Source organism: Procambarus clarkii, chromosome 20 (genome assembly GCF_040958095.1).
Source record: "Procambarus clarkii isolate CNS0578487 chromosome 20, FALCON_Pclarkii_2.0, whole genome shotgun sequence".
Classification (NCBI taxonomy): domain Eukaryota; kingdom Metazoa; phylum Arthropoda; class Malacostraca; order Decapoda; family Cambaridae; genus Procambarus; species Procambarus clarkii.
In genome coordinates, this window is record NC_091169.1 from 39,706,565 (window position 1) to 39,730,343 (window position 23,779).

Genomic DNA, 23,779 nt, shown 5'->3' on the forward strand with positions numbered 1-23,779 from the left:
CACGCTAAGGTCAAGAGTCTAAGGGGTCACGCTAAGGTCAAGAGTCTAAGGGGTCACGCTAAGGTCAAGAGTCTAAGGGGCCACGCTAAGGTCAAGAGTCTAAGGGGCCACGCTAAGGTCAAGAGTTCAAAGGGGCCACACAAAGGTCAAGAGTCCAAAGGGGCCAACAAATGCCATGCAATAAATTTATGCATTTTGTACTAATAATATTCACCAAATTACTGCTCACTTCTCACAAGGCGTTCGAGATTGCAGCCTAATCAGTAACTTTGGTGCTAGTGATATTGGACCAATCTAATGAGTAGTATCAAGTTACTGCAATATTTACGAAGTCATCTATTATGGATGTGTTATATAATTTACTGCAAAGTTTGGTGAGGCTAGCCTTGAGCATCCGGCCTCCAACCAGAGAAATTGTCTTATAAAGACAATGTATTTCAATTAACTGTGTGTATTAATTTCATAACTGTGATTACACGCGGGGAAGCGAATATCATGAAATAATTACGAATTATTCACTAAAATAGAGTTGTTATAAATAAGGTTCCCTAATCTACTGTTATATTTCTGGCAGATATTCTCTGAGTATGTACCGGATGTACCGGTCTCGTCTCTGAACTTGACTAGCTCCTCCTTCTCCAGATCACCCCTTCATCTGAAGATGAAATTATTTAGTATGGGAGATGGTAACTGCTATACCTGTGCCAGGTAAGTCCACTACGGACTCACCATAGCCCGTGCTACTTGCCCCGCTCCTGTGGCAGGTAAGTCCACTATGGACTCACCATAGCCCGTGCTACTTGCCCCGCTCCTGTGCCAGGTAAGTCTACTACAGGCTCACCATAGCCCGTGCTACTTGCCCCGCTCCTGTACCAGGTAAGTCCACTACGGGCTCACCATAGCCCGTGCTACTTGCCCCGCTCCTGTGCCAGGTAAGTTACGGGCTCACCATAGCCCGTGTTACTTGCCCCGCTCCTGTACCAGGTAAGTCCACTACGGGCTCACCATAGCCCGTGCTACTTGGAACTTTTGTTCCTAGTAGCTGAATCTAAAACGACAACCGCTACATGGGAGGGTGGGAGATCCCTTATAAGAAGGGACAAGATCTTGTTGTCAAGGAGGTGGATAACGTAGTCTCTATAGAGGGGGGGGGGGGGGGTCAGATATGGAGTCAGAGAGATGGATAATGTCGAGGGATAAAGGTCAGAGATGGGATCAAAGTTTTTGGAAATGGGGGGGGGGGTTAGGTCATAGATTGACTGAAATTTGCGGAAGGGGTTTGGCAAGGCCGAGACGCACAAGGGCGTGAACTGAAAGTTGATAGTGTATGCATTGCAATTGAATTGCGCCGTTAATTGCAATTATGAATTTAATTAATTGCATAACTAATTAGCCTATCAATTTAATTGATTGCACAATCAATTTGGAGTCGCTGCGGGTCCATTGCCCCAATGCTCTTCACCTCCTTCTCTTCCTCCTCCTCCTCTCTCCTTCAATCCCGTCCTCTCTTCCTCACACTTCTCCCATACCTCCTTTCTCTTCCTTACTCATCACACAAACAAAATTGTATTATCTTCCCGCGGTCGCTCCTCCTCCCCCAGCCTCCTCCTCCGCCCAACAGGCTCCGTAATAGCACCATTTACAAGCAAGCGTCTCCCTCCCCCTAGCCCATCGTTAGGCTAAGTGACAAAAAAGCAAGAGCCGCTGAGACGAGGGTTCGGTAAAGATGGATTCCATGGCACATTGAGGGTGGCGGCGGGGTAAAATATGACCCGCTGAAGGAGCCTTGCTGTTGGCAGCGTGGGAGGCGTGGCTGAATGGTCTGGGGGTCGTGCCTATACCTCGCCTCAATCTATCAGGGCCAAGCCTTAAGCCTCACGTTTGGAAGCTAGGCCCCTAGATTCACGAAGCAGTTACGCAAGCACTTACGAACGTATACATCTTTCCTCAATCATTGACGGCTTTGGTTACATTTATTAAACAGTTTACAAGCATGAAAACTTGCCAATCAACTGTTGTTATTGTTATAAACAGCCTCCTGGTGCTTCGGAGCTCATTAACTGTTTAATAATTGTAAACAAAGCCGCCAAAGATTGTGAAAAGCTGAACAGGTTCGTAAGTGCTTGCGTAACTGCTTCGTGAATCTGACCCCTGGAGTACTGAACAACCCTTTGACAAAGGAGGTGGAGGACATTTATATTTTTTTTTAACCTATTACGCTCTTCCATTGCCCTAAAACTTGGGCTGTGTTTAAGTAACTACAGAAAAAGCTTGGGGCCCTAACCTTCGCATCCAGGATCCTGGAAAATTATCTGTGCCATTTGGAATCTGTTGTTGTTGATTTAGGGGCGACGACGATCAAGGGATCAGATATAATCATATGCATACGGCCTGAAAGTCCAAAAAAAAAGTCCCGCTGGATCCTGGAATACAGTGTGGAAAGCCTTGAAGTACCAGTGATCTCTGAGGCGTGAAATATGATGAAGGAAGAGTGTTGGACTCTGGCCAATAGGTCCAATAGGTCCAATAGGTCCAGTAGGTCCAATAGGTCCAATAGTACTCTGGCAGCGGTCCAGTATATTTGTTGCTCCTTCGTGTGAATAAGACAGTGGTAAGTCGCCAGCTGCGTCTGGGGACAAGTGACAGGATGAACAACTCAGCGGGTTTTCTTCCTATTGGAAGGGTACTGTACGTGCTGCTATGGCGGTATGTTATCTCATAGGATGAGTGATGCTGCCCAATACTGTCATTATGGCGGTATGGTCACTCACAGGATGAGTGACGCTGCCTAATATTGTCATTATGGTGGTATGTTCTCCCACAGGATGAGTTATGCTGCCCTATACTGTCATTATGGCGGTATGGTCACTCACAGGATGAGTGATGCTGCCCAATACTGTCATTATAGCGGTATGGTCACTCACAGGATGAGTGATGCTGCCCTATACTGTCATTATGGCGGTATTTCTCCCACAGGATGAGTGACACTGCCCAATACTGTCATTATGGCGGTATGGTCACTCGCAAGATGAGTGACGCTACCCAATAAACTCGCCCCTCGGGCCAAAGTTAAAAAAACAAAAGCCAGTAGTAGTGTGACTACAGAGGAAGTGCCAGTTCCTCACCCTCGCCGCCTCACCTCCAACTCCACGTCCTCTTTTATAATGTTACTTTTCGACCCGGCTCCTTTTTTCATATTAACTTTCTTCACCAACGGAGCTGAAGGAATTATCTGATCCACAAAATCAATAGTACGAAGCGTGAACTCTTTTTTAGGGGGGATGCAAAAGCTCTTGCACCAAAATTCGCTGAGCACAATGCATAGTGCAGATTACAGGCATTTATATATTTCAGGGAGAGAGAGAGAGAGAGAGAGAGAGAGAGAGAGAGAGAGAGAGAGAGAGAGAGAGAGAGAGAGAGAGAGAGAGAGAGAGAGAGAGAGAGGTGGGGGGTGAGAGAGTGCAGTGATGAAGGAGGTGAAGGGGCAGTGACAGGAAGAGCCAACAGAGAAGTGAAGGATGCTGATGACAGAGTGGGGAGATGGGGAGTGGGGGATAGAGTGGGGGGGATGGGGAGTGGGGGGGATGGGGAGTGGGGGGGGGATGGGGAGTGGGGGGATAGAGAGTGGGGGGGATTGATAGTGCGGGGGCGGGAGAGGGCTTGTATGCATCCTCATCTCTGTATTCCTACATACCACCACACGGGCTTGTATAATCATACATTACACACACCAGCACACAGGTACACATATTCATACATTACACACACCAGCACACAGGTACACATATTCATTCATCACACACACCAGCACACAGGTACACATATTCATTCATCACACACACCAGCACACAGGTACACATATTCATACATTACACACACCAGCACACAGGTACACATATTCATACATTACACACACCACCACACAGGTACACATATTCATACATTACACACACCACCACACAAGCACTTCACCTTAAGTAGTTGAAGAAGAAACACTAGACGTGATCACAATATACAAAATACTCAAAGAATTGACACGATCTTTAGAAGAGACAAGTCCCGAATACCTTTAGTGACATACATAAAGACGGATATTTCAGAACACGCTTCAGGCGCCTGGATAATGACTCATTCAGACCACTATCCATGCCATTCAATAGACCAATACGTCAGTACAACAATACATGTTAACAGTTATCCATGAGGGACATCCCCATTATAATTTCTGCAGTGTCTTGAAGTTTAAAGAACGCCAAGAAAGGTTGCCCACTTGTCAAGAATGGTCAAATACCTTCTTAGGGTTGCAGTACGAGAGAGAGAGAGAGAGAGAGAGAGAGAGAGAGAGAGAGAGAGAGAGAGAGAGAGAGAGAGAGAGAGAGAGAGAGAGAGAGAGAGAGAGAGAGAGCGAGGGTGTCCCCACATACACCCATGAGGTCGACGACAACGCCGTCTGGTGGATCGTGAACCACAAATATCATCGTTACGGTCGCTTACAACCAGGTGGCCAAGAGATTAAAGCCTCCATCGCCAAGGGCTAAATCGCCTCACTAATGGTGATCGATCCGGGGAAATGACCTTCACTTTTCCCCACTCTTATCACCCGACCCGAATGGCGTGAGGAACACATTACATCTGAACCGTTGTTGTGGAGGCAGCTCCGAGTGCTGGTATGATAGCGCAGCTGCTGCGATGATAGCATAGCTACTGGTATGATAGCATAGCTACTGGGATGATAGCATAGCTACTGGGATGATAGCATAGCTACTGGGATGATAGCATAGCTACTGGGATGATAACTCCTGCAGGACTAGAGTATGGGGTCACACCCTACAGGACTAGAGTATGGGGTCACACCCTGCAGGACTAGAGTATGGGGTCACACCCTGCAGGACTAGAGTATGGGGTCACACCCTACAGGACTAGAGTATGGGGTCACACCATGCAGGACTAGAGTATGGGGTCACACCATGCAGGACTAGAGTATGGGGTCACACCCTACAGGACTAGAGTATGGGGTCACACCCTGCAGGACTAGAGTATGGGGTCACACCCTGCAGGACTAGAGTATGGGGTCACACCCTACAGGACTAGAGTATGGGGTCACACCCTACAGGACTAGAGTATGGGGTCACACCCTACAGGACTAGAGTATGGGGTCACACCATGCAGGACTAGAGTATGGGGTCACACCATGCAGGACTAGAGTATGGGGTCACACCCTGCAGGACTAGAGTATGGGGTCACACCCTGCAGGACTAGAGTATGGGGTCACACCCTGCAGGACTAGAGTATGGGGTCACACCCTGCAGGACTAGAGTATGGGGTCACACCCTGCAGGACTAGAGTATGGGGTCACTCCACAACTCAACCTGTTTGACTCCATAGGAATAGTAGTGGAAATGTGGACATGGGAGTGGGAAGGTTGTGGAAAATATGGGAGAAGAAAATAGGTGGAAGAGAAGTGTTAATAGGATACAGAATGGGTGTGGGGGAAGGGACAGATGAGCTGAAAAGGGAATTGATAAGGAATAGCAAACTGGGAGGGGAGGACAGGAAAAAATGGAGGAATGAAAGAGAAATATGAAAAGGAAAGATGAGCGATAAAGTGATGTTGAAGAGGAGAGGGTGGAAGCTGAATACTGATAATTCGGCTGTTGGTGGTGGTGCTGGTGGTGGTAGTGGTGGTGGTAGTGGTGGTGGTAGTGGTGGTAGTGGTGGTGGTGGTGGTGCTGGTGGTTGTAGTGGTGATGCTGGTGATTGTAGTGGTGATAGTTGTGGTGGTAATTATTGTGGTGGTGGTAGTGGTGGTTGTTGTGGTGGTAATAATTGTGGTGGTGGTGACGCTGTAGCTGTTGCAGGAATACAACAACACAAAACCACGAACAAGGAATAAGAAGGAACAGGAACTGATTATTAACACAGTTTTCAAAGACATATTAAATTTCGTCTGAATTCCAGGAACATATTATTTTAGTATATTTTTTGCGGGTTTCAAACAAAAATACTTCGTGGACTTCCCAGGAAAAAACAAGCAGAGTAAAATTTCAACAAAGACTTTTTTAAGGTTCATTTAGAACTGTCTTTCGTGTAATATATTTGCAATGAGCTTCGTGCATCAATATATATTGCTGAAAGACCTCAAGAGTATTATACCTTTACCGCATTCTCAGTCACGTTATATTGAATAAAATGTCGGAATTTGGACAATTAGTAGTGTCAATTTGGACAAATCAGTAGTGTCAATTTGGACAATCAGTAGTGTCAATTTGGACAAATCAGTAGTGTCAATTTGGACAAATCAGTAGTGTCAATTTGGACAAATCAGTAATGTCAATTTGGACAATCAGTAGTGTCAATTTGGACAAATCAGTAGTGTCAATTTGGACAAATCAGTAGTGTCAATTTGGACAAATCAGTAGTGTCAATTTGGACAAATCAGTAGTGTCAATTTGGACAATCAGTAGTGTCAATTTGGACAAATCAGTAGTGTCAGTTTGGACAATCAGTAGTGTCAATTTGGACAAATCAGTAGTGTCAATTTGGACAAATCAGTAGTGTCAGTTTGGACAATCAGTAGTGTCAATTTGGACAATCAGTAGTGTCAATTTGGACAAATCAGTAGTGTCAATTTGGACAAATCAGTAGTGTCAATTTGGACAATCAGTAGTGTCAATTTGGGCAAATCAGTAGTGTCAATTTGGACAATCAGTAGTGTCACTCTCATCACTAGTAGCATCACTCTCTGTAGCACCAACTTAATACCTGGAAATTATGTAAACTTGCATCTACTTATGCAACATATATTCTGCATACTTGGATCAGTGTTTTTGTGATCATTGTTGCATACTTCTGCAAGATATGTAAACAAAATTCACACCAGGTCCCGTGTAGGCAGTTTACACCAGACCCATTCCAGGTCCCATGTAGACAGTTAACACCAGACCCACACCAGGTCCCATGTAGACAGTTTACACCAGACCCACACCAGGTCCCATGTAGACAGTTAACACCAGACCCACACCAGGTCCCATGTAGACAGTTTACACCAGACCCACACCAGGTCCCATGTTGACAGTTAACACCAGACCCACACCATGTCCCATGTAGACAGTTAACACCAGACCCACACCAGGGTCCCATGTAGACAGTTAACACCAGACCCACACCAGGTCCCATGTAGACAGTTAACACCAGACCCACACCAGGTCCCATGTAGACAGTTAACACCAGACCCACACCAGGTCCCATGTAGACAGTTAACACCAGACCCACACCAGGTCCCATGTTGACAGTTTACTCCAGCCTCACACCAGGTCCTCTGTAGACAGTTTACACCAAAATACATCAAAAACAGAGCCAGTTGTTCTAGTTGATGAGACCCAACATTTAATACAAAGAGATACAAGTTATAATGAATGGCAAGGATCAACATAAACGAGAAAGACGACAAAAACAATCCGGGAGGTTTTCATTGGGCTGGAGTGCTTTGAAAGCAACAATTTATGCCTGGAGGCAACACAATCTCTCTTAATGAGATACAATCTTCCTTGATGAGCTACAATCTTTCATAATGGGAACACAATCTTCCATAATACGCCTAAGTTTGTACAAATATATGAAAATGCATATGTGAAACACCACGAACCACAACACAGAGAGGTAGGTAAGAATTTAATAATTAACCAATTATAAAGTTATAGAACAAAACATGTCAAGTTGAAACATTTATCTTGCCCAGATAAATGGGAATTTATACACTATTTTTAAACCAAAACTTACCTCAGACTTTTCTAAATCTACCTTATCCTATCCATTGTTTCGTGTTCTGTTTTGTGGTGATATATTAAATATATTTAACACCATTTTATTATCCCCTTTCTAAGAGCCTTTTATCCATTTGAATATTGGAATTATATGAATCTTTACTCTTAGCCTTGCAAGACAATGTAAATTAAGAATTTCTCAGTCTCTCACTTCATATGGGGGGACTTCTAGCTACAGATCATGATGGAATATGAGGGATCTTGCCCTGACAACACTGAAAAATAGGAAGATATAGAGGGGACATGATTACGACATAGGAGTCTTGAGGGATCGAGTTAAGTAGATAAGTGAGATGCTCAAAGGAGAAATGAACAAACTAATGGTAGGAGCCATAGATACAGCAGAGTCATACATGTAAGGAAGGTTTTCTTTAATGATAAAGTATGGAATTAGTGGAATAAGTAAGATTAGGTAAAGTCTTACTTACCAATACGAAGACTAGGTAAGGTCTTATGCTTACCAATAGGAAGACTAGGTAAGGTCTTATGCTTATCAATAGGAAGCACTAAGCCAGTGTGACTATAAGACCAACCCTTTCTCTCAATTAATAGGTCGTGTTTGTTATGTTATGGTAACAGACGTTAGAAATGCATCCTATTATGGAAAATAATAGCTTACAAACATGCATCAGACTCAATATATTAGGATGGCTGCTTAGGTTTGTTGTTGTTGTTAAAGATTCGTTATCTGGAACAAGAAGTTCCAAGTAGCACGGGCTATGGTGAGCCCGTAGTGGATGCTTGGGTTTGTTCGTCTCTGGTTAAGTTAGACTGGATTTGTTATGGAGTGGCATATGTAGAGAATGTGCTGATAAGATACCAACCCACGATGTGAGTGAGAGCATGAGGAATGTAAGGCAATTGACTTATAGATTATAATTTACATAGCTACCACAGACGTGAATATTAACTTATACACACTATATTAATACACACGTGAGAGTGTGGCAGAGATATGAGGCAGATATGATGAAATATGCGATAAGCTGTATTAAATGGCTTATATTATTATTAAATGATTTTTTATATTATTATTATTTTCTACCACAGACGTGGCCAGACATTTACAATGCTTACCAGCATATAAACATTTTATTCTGTCTTCCATGGACAGGGTTAGAGATCTGTTAAACATATAGTTCAGGGATTTATTAAACAATCAACCACAGAAGGTGATTTTATAGTGCTTTTAAAATGCTAATCTAACCTACAGACATAACTACATAGATACACAGAGTTACGCCTGCCCTACATAAAGTGGTCGATGTATTCTTTACATAGTAAAGTGTCAGAGTCGGAGATCCACCATGAGAGACTCTCGGACGCAGGTTCGAATCCTCGTCACGGCCCTTGTGGTGGCCCACCATGGAGACTCCATACTGTGATGTCTGTGGGTGAAGTTTTCGACCTGGCATCACTGCTTTAATGTGTAGTTTATGAAAGCGAAAGATAAAAAGCCGCTTGGGTGCGAATTACTAGCCTGCGGGAGTTAGTAGCTACTGTGGAGGTGTGAGGTTATGAGGCTGGACGGTTATGAGGTTATGAGGGTGGACGGTTATGAGGTTATGAGGCTGGACGGTTATGAGGCTGGACGGTTATGAGGGTGGACGGTTATGAGGCTGAACGGTTATGAGGTTATGAGGGTGGACGGGTTATGAGGGTGGACGGTTATGAGGGTGGACGGTTATGAGGCTGGACGATTATGAGGTTATGAGGGTGGACGGGTTATGAGGGTGGACGGGTAGTGAAGTTATGAGGGTGGACGGGTAGTGAGGTTATGAGGGGGGACGGTTGTGAGGTTATGAGGGTGGACGGTTGTGAGGTTATGAGGGTGGACGGGTAGTGAGGTTATGAGGCTGGACGGTTATGAGGTTATGATGGGGACGGTTATGAGGTTATGAGGGGGGACGGTTATGAGGGGGGACGGTTATGAGGGGGGACGGTTATGAGGGGGGACGGGTAGTGAGGTTATGAGGCTTTTGGAATGTGAGGATGTACGAACATGAGCATGTGAGGATGTACGAACATGAGCATGTGAGGATGTACGAACATGAGCATGTGAGGATGTACGAACATGAGGATGTACGAACATGAGGATGTACGAACATGAGTATGTGAGGATGTACGAACATGAGTATGTACGAACATGAGGATGTACGAACATGAGCATGTGAGGATGTACGAACATGAGGATGTACGAACATGAGGATGTGAGGATGTACGAACATGAGTATGTGAGGATATACGAACATGAGGATGTACGAACATGAGGATGTGAGGATGTACGAACATGAGGATGTGAGGATGTACGAACATGAGTATGTGAGGATATACGAACATGAGGATGTACGAACATGAGGATGTGAGGATGTACGAACATGAGGATGTGAGGATGTACGAACATGAGTATGTGAGGATATACGAACATGAGGATGTACGAACATGAGGATGTGAGGATATACGAACATGAGGATGTGAGGATGTACGAACATGAGTATGTGAGGATGTACGAACATGAGGATGTGAGGATATACGAACATGAGGATGTACGAACATGAGTATGCGAAGTTATACATTAGAGTGCGTTAAGCAGAACGAAACAAGAGATGATGGAAAGTCGTGATGGTACACGAATTAAACAAAATCTAGTTTGCACGACGAAGATGAGAACCTGGAGATGAGTACACACCGCACAGTCAGCTGATAAACACAAGTCAGCTGATAAACAAAAGTCAGCTGATAAACACAAGTCAGCTGATAAACAGAAGTCAGCTGATAAACACAAGTCAGCTGATAAACAAAAGTCAGCTGATGAACACAACAAAGCCTAGTGGATGATGACTATTTGACAACTGCCACATCTGGCTGGCTGGCCGGCTGGCTGGCTGGCTGGCTGGCTGGCCGGCTGGCTGGCTGGCTGGCCGGCCGGCTGGCTGGCTGGCTGGCTGGTTATCACATTTCAACACAGCCAGCTCAACATACTCTGTGTGATGACGATGAACCCCCATCCTGGTTAGTGGTAATGGCCGGTTATCACAGTCCAGCACCGTTTGCCGGATGGTGACGAATGGCCAACACAGCTCGTTGGATAGTAACGAATGGCCAACACAGCCCCACACCAACACAGCTGGTCTTGACGGTGATGAACGACCATCGCAGCCTAGCACTGCTTGCTGGAGAGTAAATAATGACTAACAGCCCAGCAGGGCAAGGCTTGTCGAGTGATGGCTGCCGCCAAGAGGGAAGCAGTATTAGGGCACTGCTAATTATCAGCTTGATTACTGTTGCCTCAACTGGCGCGGTGAGGCAGCACTGAACGAGGAATTCACTGCTGCTGCTGCTGCTCAGGCCTAAGGTATCCTGCTGTTTCTGAACACGCTGATTTTGTCTTTATTAGCAGAGTTTCGACACTAAGATGTCCTTTCTTCCAGCTAATGAAACAACCAACCTTTACCATCTTTGACCTGACCTTCTAGCTCCGCGGGGGCACACTGCAGGTCGTGGGTGGAGAACAGGTTGCATGTTACACTTTTTCACACAGGTGGGAGTTGGACGGCGTGTATTTCATGCTGGTAAAGCAACACAGTAAACTGTATACTACGGGTGGAAGGTATACTAGTCAGAATTGCTGTTTATGGTAGGTTTACGAGTCTTCCTTAATCCCGTCTTTCATGTCATACTAGTCTGGTGTCTAGTATGACATGAAACATGTTATGCCATGTTATTAAGGAGTTTTAGGTGACACTTGATTCACTTGGATCTAGCACGAAACTGACAGGTGCTTGTGAAGAGACAGATAATGTTAGAAATGTTTATATGTTGACATGTTAGGAGGCTTCGGGAGTGACAAATGTCTAGTCTTCAACTAGTAGAGTTAGGAACTACTACTTTCAGTTATTATGTCACGCTGCTCTGTACTAGATAAAGGTGCGTTGCTTAGTGTTCCGTCTGTAAGTAACATGATGTTTGCAATTTTGTGTGTCTGTCTCTCTCTCGTACATATGTTATATATATATATATATATATATATATATATATATATATATATATATATATATATATATTATATATATATACACACCTCTTCAAGATGCAGCCAGCAGTAGCTGTATAACTCTTAGGTACCTATTTACTGCTAGGTGAATAGAGGCATCACGTGAAAGTAACTCTGCCCATTTGTTTCCATCTCGGCCAGGAATCGAACCCGAATCCGCACGTGTATGTGTGAGCGCGCACGCGTGTGTGGGTGTATGAGTGCGCGCGCGAGTGGGTGGGTGTATGTGAGTGCGCACTTATATATGTGAGTGCATGTGGGTCTGTATGTGTTTTTTTTTTTGGGGGGGGGGGAGGGGTACTTTTTCCTGAAAACAGGTGTCAATTTCTCTGGTAATTTAAGTGAGTAATTTGTTTCTCTGGATATTTGTAAAACACAAAAATGTTGTTGTTTTAGATTCAGCTGCTGAGAACAAAAGTTCCAAGTAGCACGGGCTATGGTGAGCCCGTACCCAAACACAAAGATAAAAAACACACGCAGAATCTAAACACACATGACTAAGAAGCGTTCAGTTTCTTCCTAACAATCCTGGCTGTAGCGCGCGGCAGTGTAAATGAAACTTAAGACAATTATAATACCTTTAGTTTACAAATAAACTTGTGGTATATATTAGTAATCAGTTTTAATAGAAACAGTTTACACATATTTTTTTATGTACAAATCCGGTGTTTTCCAAGTTATGTTAAGCATGATAGTGTTGGTACACTGTGCTTCTTTACGCATGATAGGGCTGCTACACTGTGCCTCTACGCGCATGATAGTGCTGCTACACTGTGCCTCTACACGCATGATAGTGCTGCTACACTGTGCCTCTACACGCATGATAGTGCTGCTACACTGTGCCTCTACACGCATGATAGTGCTGCTACACTGTGCCTCTACACGCATGATAGTGCTGCTACACTGTGCCTCTACACGCATGATAGTGCTGCTACACTGTGCCTCTACACGCATGATAGTGCTGCTACACTGTGCCTCTACACGCATGATAGTGCTGCTACACTGTGCCTCTACACGCATGATAGTGCTGCTACACTATGCCTCTACACGTATGATAGTGCTGCTACACTGTGCCTCTACACGCATGATAGTGCTGCTACACTGTGTCTCTACACGTATGATAGTGCTGCTACACTGTGTCTCTACACGTATGATAGTGCTGCTACACTGTGCCTCTACACGTATGATAGTGCTGCTACACTGTGCCTCTACACGCATGATAGTGCTGCTACACTGTGCCTCTACACGCATGATAGTGCTGCTACACTGTGCCTCTACACGCATGATAGTGCTGCTACACTGTGCCTCTACACTTATGATAGTGCTGGTACACTGTGCCTCTACAGGCATGATAGTGCTGCTACACTGTGCCTCTACTCGCATGATACTGCATGATAGTGCTGCTACACTGTGCCTCTACTCGCATGATACTGCATGATAGTGCTGCTACACTGTGCCTCTACGCGCATGATAGTGCTGCTACACTGTGCCTCTACACGTATGATAGTGCTGCTACACTGTGCCTCTACACGCATGATAGTGCTGCTACACTGTGCCTCTACACGTATGATAGTGCTGCTACACTATGCCTCTACACGTATGATAGTGCTGCTACACTGTGCCTCTACACGTATGATAGTGCTGCTACACTGTGCCTCTACACGCATGATAGTGCTGCTACACTATGCCTCTACACGTATGATAGTGCTGCTACACTGTGCCTCTACACGTATGATAGTGCTGCTACACTATGCCTCTACACGTATGATAGTGCTGCTACACTGTGCCTCTACACGTATGATAGTGCTGCTACACTGTGCCTCTACACGCATGATAGTGCTGCTACACTATGCCTCTACACGTATGATAGTGCTGCTACACTATGCCTCTACACGCATGATAGTGCTGCTACACTATGCCTCTACACGTATGATAGTGCTGCTACACTGTGCCTCTACACGTATGATAGTGCTGCTACACTGTGCCTCTACACGCATGATAGTGCTGCTACACTGTGCCTCTACACGTATGATAGTGCTGCTACACTGTGCCTCTACACGCATGATAGTGCTGCTACACTGTGCCTCTACACGTATGATAGTGCTGCTACACTATGCCTCTACAGGCATGATAGTGCTGGTACACTGTGCCTCTACAGGCATGATAGTGCTGCTACACTGTGCCTCTACAGGCATGATAGTGCTGCTACACTGTGCCTCTACACGCATGATAGTGCTGGTACACTGTGCCTCTACACGTATGATAGTGCTGCTACACTGTGCCTCTACACGTATGATAGTGCTGCTACACTGTGCCTCTACACGTATGATAGTGCTGCTACACTGTGCCTCTACAGGCATGATAGTGCTGGTACACTGTGCCTCTACACGCATGATACTGCATGATAGTGCTGCTACACTGTGCCTCTACACTTATGATAGTGCTGGTACACTGTGCTTCTACAGGCATGATAGTGCTGCTACACTGTGCCTCTACTCGCATGATACTGCATGATAGTGCTGCTACACTGTGCCTCTACACGCATGCCGAGTCATTGTCATATGAATATAAATTAAATTCATTGTATCATCTATAGAAATTCCAATCTGTCATTATCTCAGTCGCTGAATACTAATAGAGAATACCTACAAATTAATTATCATAATATGAGGCCTTCCTTTCATTATTCTCATTTAAATTTATACAATTATATATTCTGAACAAAAAACGGGTTTCCTGCGCTGTAGATCTATGCTACAGATCTATGCTACAGGTCTATGCTACAGATCTATGCTACAGGTCTATGCTACAGATCTATGTTACAGGTCTATGCTACAGGTCTATGCTACAGATCTATGCTACAGATCTATGCTACAGGTCTATGCTACAGACCTATGCTACAGATCTATGCTACAGGTCTGTGCTACAGATCTATGCTACATATCTATGCTACAGATCTATGCTACAGATCTATGCTACAGGTCTATGCTACAGGTCTATGCTACAGGTCTATGCTACAGGTCTATGCTACAGATATATGCTACAGGTCTATGCTACAGGTCTATGCTACAGATCTATGCTACAGGTCTATGCTACAGACCTATGCTACAGATCTATGCTACAGGTCTATGCTACAGATCTATGCTACAGATCTATGCTACAGATCTATGCTACAGATCTATGCTACAGGTCTATGCTACAGGTCTATGCTACAGATCTATGCTACAGATCTATGCTACAGATCTATGCTACAGGTCTATGCTACAGATCTATGCTACAGCTCTATGCTACAGATCTATGCTACAGGTCTATGCTACAGATCTATGCTACAGGTCTATGCTACAGACCTATGCTACAGATCTACGCTACAGATCTATGCTACAGATCTATGCTACAGACCTATGCTACAGATCTATGCTACAGGTCTATGCTACAGACCTATGCTACAGATCTATGCTACAGGTCTATGCTACAGACCTATGCTACAGATCTACGCTACAGATCTATGCTACAGATCTATGCTACAGGTCTATGCTACAGATCTATGCTACAGGTCTATGCTACAGACCTATGCTACAGATCTATGCTACAGGTCTATGCTACAGGTCTATGCTACAGATCTATGCTACAGGTCTATGCTACAGGTCTATGTTACAGGTCTATGCTACAGATCTACGCTACAGATCTATGCTACAGACCTATGCTACAGATCTATGCTACAGGTCTATGCTACAGACCTATGCTACAGATCTATGCTACAGGTCTATGCTACAGATCTATGCTACAGATCTATGCTACAGGTCTATGCTACAGATCTATGCTACAGATCTATGCTACAGATCTATGCTACAGATCTATGCTACAGGTCTATGCTACAGATCTATGCTACAGATCTATGCTACAGGTCTGTGCTACAGATCTATGCTACAGATCTATGCTACAGATCTATGCTACAGATCTATGCTACAGATCTATGCTACAGGTCTATGCTACAGCTCTATGCTACAGATCTATGCTACAGATCTATGCTACAGATCTATGCTACAGGTCTATGCTACAGATCTATGCTACAGATCTATGCTACAGTCATTGTCCAGAACGGGCTGTTACCCGGCCTCCTAATAGCACGCCGTATTTTGACGTACACGTTACCTAAGGCCCAAAAAATCGTCGTACTAGAAAATGGTAGCGGCTCGCGAAATTGACATACTGTCCCCGTTTTCTGTTCGTGGGTCCGCTGGTAGGTTAGGTTAGGGCACTTTAGCACGATAGTTTCTTGACGTTGAGGACTTTTGCGAGAATTGGCTTGTTTGTCTAATAATTAAACCTTTTTAGCTGAATAACCTTCATAGACATTCTGAATTCCGTTATACAAATACACCTCGTGAAGCCCGTCCTATTTGAGTTAACACAACGGCCACAATACAGGGTATTAAAACATGTGCACCCAACCCACCCACCTAACCTAACCGACCAATGCATAGAAAACGTAGATGGCTGTGAACCACTACTTTAATTTCATAGTACAATGTATTTTGTCCGTGGGGACCAGAGTGCAATGATCCACTATAGTAATTTTGTCTACTGAAACAAATCCACAAGGGCCGTGACGAGGATTCGAACTTACGTCCGGGAGCATCTCAGACGCTGCCTTAATCGACTGAGCTGTCCACTGGGATCATAAAATATGGCGCTATGTGAGAGGACAGGTGCATGGGAGGCACCTTCCCTGTATGGGAGGCAGCTTCCCTGCATGGGAGGCAGCTTCCCTGTATGGGAGGCAGCTTCCCTGCATGACAGGCAGCTTCCCTGTATGGGAGGCAGCTTCCCTGCATGACTACACTGTCATGACGTCTTTATTGACAGTAACAAGACCAGTGACCCGCTCTACTTCACACTTGAGACATACTGCTCTCCTTATTGCTGTCATTTATTAGTAAGGTAAGCTTTATTTCTTGTTCCTTGGGGGATCTGATAAATTGCTATGGTATCATTAATACCTGCTATGATTTACGCCATAGCCCGTAAACCTGTAGGTTTACGGGCTATGGCGAGCCCGTAAACCCGCCTTTCTCGCCCTTATGAGGCATGGTATATACCTATTTAGTAGTCAGATACAGTATATATCTGCTCGGTTTGCTGGGAAAGATATGTACCTCCTGCGCTAGCCGGGTGAGGGATATCTTGAGGTTATCTTGAGATGATTTCGGGGCTTTTAGTGTCCCCGCGGCCCGGTCCTCGACCAGGCCTCCACCCTCAGGAAGCAGCCCATGACAGCTGACTAACACCCAGGTACCTATTTTACTGCTAGGTAACAGGGGCATAGGGTGAAAGAAACTCTGCCCATTGTTTCACGCCGGCGCCTGGGATCGAACCCAGGACCACAGGATCACAAGTCCCGCGTGCTGTCCGCTCGGCCGACCGGCTCCCTATATCTCGGTACTGTAATTAACAATTGAGGCACCAAAGTCGCAGGTAATTAATCTTAGGCCTCGTGTCTCCAGGTGTTTACAATTTGTCATGATCACTTAATTCATTAATCCGGCCAATCAATTTGTCTCTCCTCGTTTACCCGGTGCGACAACGTTGTTAGCAGCGTCACCGAGCCTTGGTCAGCCGGTTTAACTTTATATCTTGAATAATCTTATCTGGTTATAAGATATATCCGGTTTAAAGACTTCCATCTTAAACAAATAAAATTCACTGTTTTGCTTCCTATTTTGCATCCGATGATCTGTTAATACCTGGTTGATACCTGGTTGATATCTGGTTGATACCTGGTTGATACCTGGTTGATACTTGGTTGTTATCTGGTTGATACCTGGCTGATACCTGGTTGATACCTGGTTGATGGGGTTCTGGGAGTTCTTCTACTCCCCAAGCCCGGCCCGAGGCCAGGCTCGACTTGTGAGAGTTTGGTCCACCAGGCTGTTGCTTGCAGCGGCCCGCAGTTAATATTTCGACTTCAATTTTTATATATATTTTTTTATGGTTTAGTTTACCAGAATTAAGGTTAAGTAAAGTTGTATAGTGAAGTGTGTGTAATGAAGTTATATAATGAAATTATGTGGTGAAATTGTATAAGAAAGTTGTATAGTAAAGTTGCGTGAAGGGAACTATCAGGGGGAAAGTGCCAAGCCGTTACGACTATATGGCACTGGGAAGTGGTCAGGATAAGGATTTGGGACGGGACGGGGGGAAAGGAATAGTGCCCAACCACTTGGACGGTCGGGGATTGAACGCCGACCTGCATGAAGCGAGACCTTCGCTCTACCGTCCACCCCAAGTGGTTGGAGATACGAGTTAAATATTTTAAGACGTGTGATCATAACTTACTGTGGGAGAGTGTTAATTTCTAATGTTTGTGACCATACCTTGAGGTGCTTCCGGGGCTTAGCGTCCCCGCGGCCCGGTCGTCGACCAGGCCTCCTGGTTGCTGGACTAATCAACCAGGCTGTTGGACGCGGCTGCTCGCAGCCTGACGTATGAGTCACAGCCTGGTTGATCAGGTACCCTTTGGAGGTGCTTATCCAGTTCTCTCTTGAACACTGTGAGGGGTCGGCCGGTTATGCCCTTTACTTACTGTGGGAGACTTAACTAATGCATTAAGTAATCTGGCTGAAGACTCGAGTGTATGCATGACAGTGGCGCAGATCAAGCAAAGGACAATGTATCCTAAAACAGAATTTTTTTTAACTTTTTCAGTTGTTATTGAAATCACTTGCAATTTTTTCAACATTGTTCAGATCACATAATTTTATTTTATTTCATTAGAATCGCATTTTCAGGTGTTTAAGAGGACCTTCCCGAAATATTTTTTAATCTGCAGCATTACCAGACCGTTTTCAAACTTCAATATATCCAAGTGAAGCTACGGACCTGCATTTAATATTTACAAAATTACAATTAGAAAAATTACGTGTTTCGTAATTTTGCAATCCAAAGATATTATTGTCATAACAAGCCTCTTAGAGTTTCGGAGCTCGTAAACTGCTTAATAAATCCAAATTAAGCCATCATGGTTGAAAAATGATGCATAGGTTTCTAAAGTGGACGCGTGAATGGATTTTGGGTTAAATGGCAAGATACTGAACGTGTGTTTCATGACCTACAGTGTAGCAGAGGGGCGTGTGAACCTATAGTTCACAGTACCTACTGTGAGAGCCTACAGCTCACACAGTAGGCACTGTGAGAGCCTACAGCTCACACAGTAGGCACTGTGTGAACCTACAGTTCACACAGTAGGCACTGTGTGAACCTACATCTCACACAGTAGGCACTGTGAGAGCCTACAGCTCACACAGTAGGCACTGTGTGAACCTACAGTTCACACAGTACCCACTGTGTGAACCTACATCTCACACAGTAGGCACTGTGAGAGCCTACAGTTCACACAGTAGGCACTGTGAGAGCCTACAGCTCACACAGTAGGCACTGTGAGAGCCTACAGCTCACACAGTAGGCACTGTGAGAGCCTACAGCTCACACAGTAGGCACTGTGTGAACCTACAGTTCACACAGTAGGCACTGTGAGAGCCTACAGCTCACACAGTAGGCACTGTGTGAACCTACAGTTCACAGTACCCACTGTGAGAGCCTACAGTTCACACAGTAGGCACTGTGAGAGCCTACAGTTCACACAGTAGGCACTGTGAGAGCCTACATCTCACACAGTAGGCACTGTGAGAGCCTACAGTTCACACAGTAGGCACTGTGTGAACCTACAGTTCACACAGTAGGCACTGTGAGAGCCTACAGTTCACACAGTAGGCACTGTGAGAGCCTACATCTCACACAGCAGGCACTGTGAGAGCCTACAGTTCACACAGTAGGCACTGTGAGAGCCTACAGTTCACACAGTAGGCACTGTGAGAGCCTACAGTTCACACAGTAGGCACTGTGAGAGCCTACAGTTCAAATAGAGTGCATTATTAATGAACACTCGGATCATCCATCGACAACAAAGATTTTTGTTAATATCACACAAATTATTTAAAAGATAAAGTATCTACTTTTTTATCAGTGGTGCGGGGAGCACGTCCACAGCACTAATGGACTGTCAGTTTGTCAATTATCGGGAATTAACATTTAATAATCAGTGCTGTCAAGTATTTCTCAAATATGAATTTCACAAATAAACTGATTATTTGTCATTTCGGTTAATTGAACGATGGGCTTATTACTGTATGAAAAACACCGCTAGTGCGCGCGTGGGAGTGTGCGAGTGTGTGTGTGTGTGTGTGTGTGTGTGTGTGTGTGTGTGTGTGTGTGTGTGTGTGTGTGTGTGTGTTGGAAGTAAACAACAAGGCACATAAAGAGAGCATATACACTCCCAAATACGTTCAGAACTAAAGTATACTTATTAGTTGATCAGTAACCTATTGTAATAGCCTTAATGGCTTAATAGCCACAGTACACCCTATGTCACCTGGACACAGTACACCCTATGTCACCTGGACACAGTACACCCTATGTCACCTGGAGACAGTACACCCTATGTCACCTGGAGTCACGTGCAAGCCACTACACCCAAGATATCTGGCAGCACAGGGGTAACACGCTTGCCCAAAGCCTCACCATTGATTTAGTTACGGTTCGAGTCCTGGCCAAGCGCAGATCGATTAGCCACCAATCCTTAAACGTTCCCCCAGCAGTAATTGGGCACCTAATTGCAGGGAAAACTAGTGGGTAAGGCATACCTTGAGACAACCCGTTCTCGCACTTGTTTATAGTCAATATTGGCTTATTTAATAAGTGCATATGTGACATACTAATTGTGAATATTTTAGTTTACCTTGAAAAGCTTCATAGAAAACACCGACCTCACCTAACCTTTTTAATATGTTAAGCATCTTATTGCTTCTTAATTACAATTATTACTTAACCTATACCGTTGATATGTTAAGTAATAATTGTAAATAAGAAGCAATAAGATGCTTATCTTAACATACTAAGAAGGTTAGGTGAGGTCGGTGTTTCTATGAAACTTTTCAAGGAAAACTAAAATATTCCCAATCAATTAGTATGTCACATATGCACTTATTAAATAAGCCAATATTGACTATAAGCAAGTGCGAGAACGGGTTGCTTGAGATACGGGAAGAGTTCTAGGCCTCCAAACAGGAGTCAGAAGGAATCTGTTTTTGTACTCTCCTGTTTAACAACAGACAGACAAGCCGCTACACCCAACCACCCACCTCGGTACAAGCCAACACGGCAAATTGGCCTGTCGCTTCCATGTTATCATCTTCCGATAAATATTAATTACCGGATCTGAAGATATGCGCGCAGAGGTCTGTTACAGTCGTGAGTGTGGCACTCGGGTACAGCCGTGAGTAAGGCGGTGCTCTGTTACGGCCATGAGTCAGGTAGCTCCGTTACAGCAATGAATCAGGTAGCCCCGTTACAAGAATGAGTGAGGTGCTCCGTTACAACAATGAGTAAGGTGCTCCGTTACAGCAATGAATCAGGTAGCCCCGTTACAACAATGAGTGAGGTGCTCCGTTACAACAATGAGTGAGGTGCTCCGTTACAGCAATGAGTAAGGTGCTCCGTTACAGCAATGAATCAGGTAGCCCCGTTACAACAATGAGTGAGGTGCTCCGTTACAGCAATGAGTAAGGTGCTCCGTTACAGCAATGAATCAGGTAGCCCCGTTACAACAATGAGTGAGGTGCTCCGTTACAGCAATGAGTAAGGTGCTCCGTTACAGCAATGAATGAGGTGGCTCCGTTACAGCCATGAGTAAGGTGCTCCGTTACACATTCCATACCCACTTACTCACAGATTAAACGTCACATATTTTCAAAACCTTGTTACAGTTAATCCCTCAGTCCTTATTCTTTGTGATATCCATCTTGAGTTAAAAACAAAACACCGCCCTGATATCAAGCATCATTCCAGAAGTAATTATAACCTTGAGAGATTAATCATTGAACTCTCTGCAGCCTTCTTCAGTTAAAGATAAATTATTGCAGCAGTTTTTTATATATTTCAAAATAAGAGTAATCTTAATTGAACATTTGAATTAATGACGATGATTGCGTAGTATTATATAAAAAGCTGTATTCAATTCCTCATTTGGAATACTGTGTTTACTGGTGTGTTCCACGTACAGCAACAGCTGCAACAACAAGAATGATTAATATATATATTTTTGTGTTGCCTAGCAACGGACGCCCGGAAATAAACATATCAGGAAACACGATAATAAATATATTAATTATAATATGCCAATATGGCGTGCCTGAAGTAGGAAGAAGGTTATCAAGTAAACAAAGATGAAGGAGTCAATTCCATCTGAAATATTAAAATTATGTTTGATATGATAACTTTAGGACAAGAAACATTACATAAGACGACCGGCGGACGGAAATGTAGGGGTCCAAGAGATGAAGCTCGGTCCTGAATGCACAAATAGGTGTGTGTGTGTGTGTGTGTGTGTGTGTGTGTGTGTGTGTGTGTGTGTGTGTGTGTATACACACGCACATCGCACCACTGTTAAAACACAAAATCCACCACCATGAGAGTTAACCATCCACCAGGGATGGATGTCCCATCCACCATCAACCCAACGGTGGAGGGAAACCTTCCCTACATGTATCCACCTCCCAAAGAGACTTAACAGGTCAGGAGGTTGACAGGCCACACTGCATAACGGGTTGTTAAACATTACAAAACTTATCAAATTTATATATATATATGTATATATATAATATGTATATATATATTATATATATATATATATATATATATATATATATATATATATATATTTATATATGTATATATATATATATATATATATATATATATATATATATATATATATATATACATATATCGTTTCCCTTAAACCTACTTTATTACCAAAACTCTCTTCTATTCTTGAAACCCTGTCGTTTCAGTGCTTATTTTCAGTCATACATGCAAGCAATTCTGATGCTTTCTTGGACGTGAAATGACGAATTGAGACCTAGAATGATTACGGGATTCGAACTTGGGTTTGCATAGAGTAAGTAAGAACTAGATCCTCATAACTCCAATCCACATTTTGCCTGATTCTCCCCCAGCACTCTGATACTGGTCCACCTTGCCGCTATGGTCCTCTACACAACAGTTTGAGAGAACTAGAATCAAGAGAAATTTAAGGAGTATTTGTGCTATGGGGACGTTATTGATTTGCTAACTGGATTAGAACGAAGGACCAGATGTGGCGGACGGAAGAAATGGAAGGATAAGAAAGAGGTACGAGACAGGGGTAGACGGACAAGATAGGGACGAAGGCGGTTGGGGACCAACCCCCATGAAAATAAAAATACAAAACCACAATGAAATAATGATTAAACAGTAATTTACACACACACACAGACACACAGACACACACACACACACTCTCACACACACACACACACACTCTCTCACACACACACACACACACACACACACACACACACACACACACACACACACACACAGTTGATTGACAGTTGAGAGGCGGGCCGAAAGAGCAAAGCTCAACCCCCGCAAACACAACTAGGTGAATACACACACCCACACACACACCCACACCCACACACACACACACACCCACACACACACACACACATACACACACACACACACACACACACACACACACACACACACACACACACACACACACACACACACACACACACACGTTGAGCAGATCCTGTCGACTGACTCAGCTCAAACCACTAGCGAGGAATGACTATGATTCGCTGTTTACCTTGACGAAATATGGACAGAGTTCCCCAGCCTCAATATAATTAATTTTGCTGTTGATTTAACAGGCAATTTACTCGTGGATGATAGGGTAAATATATATGAATTTTGATGTAAATGCATTAGTTAGTCAAACACTCGTCCAGGTGGAGTG